This window comes from Pelophylax lessonae (genome assembly GCF_965119305.1).
Source record: "Pelophylax lessonae genome assembly, chromosome: 4".
In the NCBI taxonomy this organism is placed as follows: Eukaryota; Metazoa; Chordata; class Amphibia; order Anura; family Ranidae; genus Pelophylax; species Pelophylax lessonae.
The window spans coordinates 39,696,233-39,702,010 of record NC_138771.1 but is presented as its reverse complement, the minus strand read 5'-3'; the positions used below and the strand labels follow the sequence as shown (position 1 = coordinate 39,702,010).

Here is a 5,778-nt window from a genome sequence, read left to right as displayed (position 1 = left end):
GCGTTCCCACTAACTTCAATGCAATATCGCTTCCTAATGACGTCAATGCAAATTTGCGTCCCATTGACGTCAATGCAAATTCGCGTCCCACTGACTTCAATGCAAAATTGCATCCCATTGATTTCCATGCAAAATCGTGTTAAATTGACTTCAATGCAAAATCGCGTCCCATTGACAAACGCAAAATCGCGTTCCATTGACAAACGCAAAATCGCGTCCCATTGACAAACGCAAAATCGCGTCCCATTGACTTCAATGCAAAATCGCGTCCCATTGACGTCAATGCAAAATCGCGTCCCATTGACTTCAATGCAAAACCGCGTCCCATTGACTTCAATGCAAAATCGCGTCCCATTGACTTCAACGCAAAATCTCGTCCCATTGACGTCAATGCAAAATCGTGTCCCATTGACTTCAAAGCAAAAACACCAGCCACAATTTAAAACATAAAAAAAAATCGGTTTTGGTTTTCGGCCAAGTGCATTCTGAATTTTCACTTTCGGTCCAGAATTTTTATCTCGGTGCACCGCTATCTGGAGCTCGCCTTTAATAAAGGATGATAAAGTGACCAGCCGAATATACAGTACATGCTGCAGGGGTGTCATCCTGATTCTTTATTACTTGGTGCACCACGGACCTGAAACAACGCTTGCATTTCAGGTGTCCCAGCACTACGGAGTGCATGCTTGTCCTAGCTTACTAACTAACCTGGAGGTGAGGGAAGGATCAGGATGGCAACCCCACACCAAACAAGTCAGAAATGGCCAATCTCATATTTTCTCTTTAAAGTTAAATAAAAAAAAAAAAATGCCCGAGCCCTAATGTGCCATCGTGTCTCATGAAAGCGATGATGCTACTTTAAACACAGACATGCCATTACAAAGCGCACAGGAAGTCTGCAGCCAGCTTGCTTCATTTGCTTAAATGAACTGGTAATTAAAGCACAGATGAGGTCTTGCAGTCATTAAATAGCTAATCAAAAAGGAATGACAAAGTACTCGTAGACTATTTTTAGCTTGTTTTTCTTACAACCACACAAAATGGAACATTTAGGAGGAAAAAAAAAAAAAAGAAGACAACAACATGGATCATAGCAGCAACTAGAAAGAATTACAATCACATCCTTGTGGATATTTGGCAGTGTCACATGCTTGCCAGACAGGAAGAGTTCATTATTAGCTCAGGGTTTAACTCTATATTTGTCCTAGAGCCACATCTGCTGGGCTGGAAAGGCTAAAGTAAATGAACACGTCACCTGAAGTACTTAGTATAGTGGTTATAGATCATAGTGTCCCAAAAAAAAAAAAAAAAAAAAAAAAACACATAGGAAACTACAATACAGAATGCATTTATTCTAATCCATAATTTAATTAAGATTAAGTGTATGTTACCCCAGCATTTCATATTCCTGATATGTGTCTGTTGTATCATGTACTTGTGTTAAAAAAGTATCCTGTTCTCTTTATATGGTTTCCTTTGTGTGAAATAACTGGTATTCCTGCCGGTCCCCCCCTCCAATTTCAAACTGACCACGCTAGGCATGAGAGCACATCCATCCCAGCGTGGTCAGTTTTCAGAACAGCCTGTCTGACCTCCAATGGAATGACTTGTACTGACACCTCCCATCTGTCCAAGCCCCTTGTGCAGCTGAGAACAGAGGCCATGTGATCAACTGTATGAAAAAAAAAAAAAAGTATTTAGAATATATGGGGTACGTTTTTTTTTGGGAGAGGGTGACAAAATCAGCCCTATAAAGGACAGATTTCTGTCCGGTACCACATCCTAAAAAGCTATGTGTACAAAAATTGGTTCTAACAAACTAGAGGACTTTAATGGTACCTTAAAAGCACATATAGTGCGATTTTATTGTGCAAGAAAAGTATTCATTAAAACCATAGACGAGAGATTTTTAACATACATTAAATATATATAATATATATATATATATATATATATATATATATATATATATATATATATATATATAGAGAGAGAGAGAGAGAGAGAGCTCTATATAAGAACACTATATCCCCCATATATCCATCCACCCTGCTGCAGTTGGGTGGTGGATTGTCTTGCCATAAAGTGCATTCACAACTGCAGCAGGGTGGACGCATAAGTGTGACTATTGGGGTATTATAGTGTTCTTATACTAATATATATATTTCTAATGTCTGTTAAAAATCTCTTATCTGTATGGTTTTAATTAATATTTTTCTTGCACAAAAAAAAAAAAAAAAAAATCGCACTATATGTGCTTTTAAGGTACCTTTGAAGTCCTCTATCTAGTTTGTTAGAAACAATTTTTGTATATTTAGAATATATATAATGAAGCTGGCCACTCAGTAATATCTATTGTATCAACTCTTTATTGTGTACATGGAAGGATATAGCAGTAAAATGCTAACGCGTTTCAGCATTTCCACTATAAGTCTTCTGATGAAATGCGTTAGTGGTTACGGTTGTATCCTGCCATGTAGCCAATAAAGAATTGATGCAATAGATGTTACCAAGTAGCCGGCTTTATTATATTAGAGGATTATTGCTACATTCCAAAGGCATTTGGGACAGAGCACTGGTGCCCAGTCTTCCAGGTAATTTGTGGTAGAGCATATTTTCCTTGTTGGACTTAGAGAAGAAGAAAAAAAGAAAAAAAATTTTTTATATATATATATATATATATATATATATATATATATATATATATATATATCTCCACACACACATACATACACACACACACACACACACACACACACACACATATATATATATATATATATATATACACATACATACACATATACATATACACATTAGAGATGCAATGAAATTTTTGTAGCCAAAACATACGAGCCGAAAAGGTTTTCATTATTTTGTCGATAAAGAAAAAGGTCCCAATAATGGCCCTAAAAAAACGCATGCGATTTTGCCGCAATTTTACTGTTTAATAATGTGTTTTTCATAGGTCATGTAACTCAAAAACATAAAAAAAAAAAAACTCCCAGCTCAACTCACCAACCAGTCTGTTTACTTACTGCAAGCAGACTGGTTGGTGAGTTGAGCTGGGAATTTTTCTGGTTTTGTTTTGCATGCGTTGCCTTTCCATGTGCTCCTTGCGGTGAAGGCCAGTTATAGGTGGGGGCAGGGGCCATTTTGTTTGACTCAAAAACGTAACACATGTATGTTATTGATGCATTCTTGCTACATTTTCAATGCATTTAAATGGGGGGGGGGGGGGCGGTGGGCAAGCAAGATTTTTAACACCACAATAAAAGCAAAACAGACCAATGTGACGACATACAGAATTCAAAAGGATGCATTTTTCTTGAGCTTTTCTTGTGCTAAAGGTGCCGATAATGGCCCACAATAAATTCATATTTATTTATATTCATGATATAAATTAAAAAGCCGAATAGAATACAATTAAATATAAAAATATATTTAAAAGAAAAAAAAATAATTTTTGGTTTTTGGCACAGTGCATCCTGCATTTATAGTACCAAAATTTCCATTTGGTGCACTATATATATATATATATATATATATATATATACACACACATACACACACACACACACACACACGATTTGCTTTTATATTTGACACTAATGGCACTTTTCCACTGCAAGTACCGGCTCGGCTCTACTCGGCCCGGTTTGCTTTTCCACTGCTGATACCGCATGGTACGGTGTTGGAACGGTTCGGTACGGTACGGTATGGTTTGCTTTTCCACTAAAGTAGTACTAAAGTTAAGTGGGTGGGATAACAACGGGGTGGGTGGGATTCTCTGACCAATTAGTGGCTAGTAGTGACTGCATGCAAAGGATTGTGGGATATGGTACCGGGTATGGTACCTCTTGGAACCACAATCGAGTAGGTACTGTTTTTGAGAGCCGTACCGTTCGGTTCCATGCAGTGGAAAAGCGCCGCCGTACCGTACCGAACCGTTCCTACACCGTACCATGCGGTACCAGCAGTGGAAAAGCACAAAAGCGAGCCGAACCGTTCGGTTCCATGCAGTGGAAAAGCGCCATAAATGGGTTGTTTTACAAGCTGAGGGTTTACATATTCTTTAGTTTACTGTCATTATACAATAACATTTGAGCATTTGCTCCCAAAAAATTGAAAAACAAAAACAAAAAAATATATATATATATGTATCCGTTGCTGTGGGCAAAAGAACCACATTGTATTGAGCTACTACAAAGAACAGACTGATTTCATACAAGAGACCTTACAACAGATCAAATTAAGTTTTATTTCCTATTGCAAGTCAGCACTGGAAACTGCTGCTGCAAGATGATAATTGTTTATACGAAATGATCTAATAGCATATTACCTTTATAGGTATTACTTCATCTGTGGCTTACTAGGTGGTGGCTTGAAGAACTGAACTGGATGTTGTGCCAAAAAAAAAAAAAAAAAAACCAGGAAGAGGGCAGAAGACTAGTAACTAGCATTTCCTATGATCTTTCCCCATTTCCGCTCTTTCAGATGGGCTAGAAAAAGGGGCAGCTGAGCTGTGGTTTTACCACTACCCCAGCCACCCACCCGAATTAGAAAAATACAGTCGGATGGGGCTGTGTACATGTGATGGCCGCGATGCCATGACAGGCATTTTAAATACAGGTTGCAGTGCAGAATTGACTGTCAGTCCCGCCTGTCAACTCTCCAATTGAGTTCAATGGGTCTGCACTGCAACTGCGTGCATAGTACAGCAACCGCGTGCATAGTACAGCAACCGCGTGCATAGTACAGCAATAGAGGTTAAAATAGGGCAGTGAGAAGGAGATATAATGCCTCCTCACTGCCTGGCAAATGCTCACCCAAAGTAAATCCCTATTTGGAGGGCACTGTGAAACCCTGCAGGCTCTGCTCGTGCAGTGTAATCACTGCACAGGCAGAAAGAGGGATGTGCGCCGTCTGCTAACATCTTACATCACGAAGGACAGGTCACACCTGGCAGGAATCTGCTGCTGATTTCTACATGGAAAACTCTTGCATTTCCTCGGTTAATTATGAGCAGAAACTTCAGAAAAAGAGACCAATGCAGGCGTCGCAGACCTGAAACAGGTAATTCTGCTTAGCGCACGCCACTTCTGACAATTTGCCTGCGCCATTTTTTTTATAAAGGATTATCCATTGCATGTATATTGATAACCCTACACAAGTACTAAATAAATGCAAAGATAAATGCAGAGTAATCAAGCTAACAAGGACTAGCGATTACCACATTTTTTTTTTGGGAGGACATTCGCATGGCCTGTTTAAAGCCCCGTACACACGCAACGATTATCAGCTGACTGATCGTCCGTCTTTTGTCCAGAGGTATTTTGTTGGTTGGAATGTGCCTAGACTGCACACGAATTTTCTCGCCCAACAAAAATCTGCTTCAGAAGTGATGTCACGTGTTGAATTGCTTTCTTTGTGTTCTTTCTTCTCTGAGCATGCCCAGTCTTGCTCATAAGATTTTTCCCTGTCAGAATCTGTACTGACTGCACGAAAATCGGCCGTGTTTTGACGGCGGACAAAAATTTTATAGCCTGCACACCAGATTTCTTTCGGCTGAAAAGTCGGAGTCGGTTGTCGGAAGCATCATACTAACAAGCCGAAAATCAGCAGATCGGACGTTGGACGAAAATTCCCTGCCAATTTTCGACGCGTGTGTACGGGGCTTTAGGCTTGTACATTTTTTTTCCCCAACACCCAAGAAAAAATGTCTTTTAGCTTCCAATACTGACTATTTTATTTCTTTTAATGTAAGGACATGGAAGC

General features: G+C 39.2%; 1 long non-coding RNA gene across 1 annotated transcript; it reads left to right on the top strand.

Annotated features, from left to right (window-relative positions):
- Positions 1-249: 249 nt before the first annotated feature.
- Positions 250-784, top strand: LOC309553908. Its single transcript, XR_014225201.1, has 2 exons — positions 250-400; positions 661-784. It is a non-coding gene; the product is annotated as an uncharacterized lncRNA (long non-coding RNA).
- The last annotated feature ends 4,994 nt before the right edge of the window (positions 785-5,778 follow it).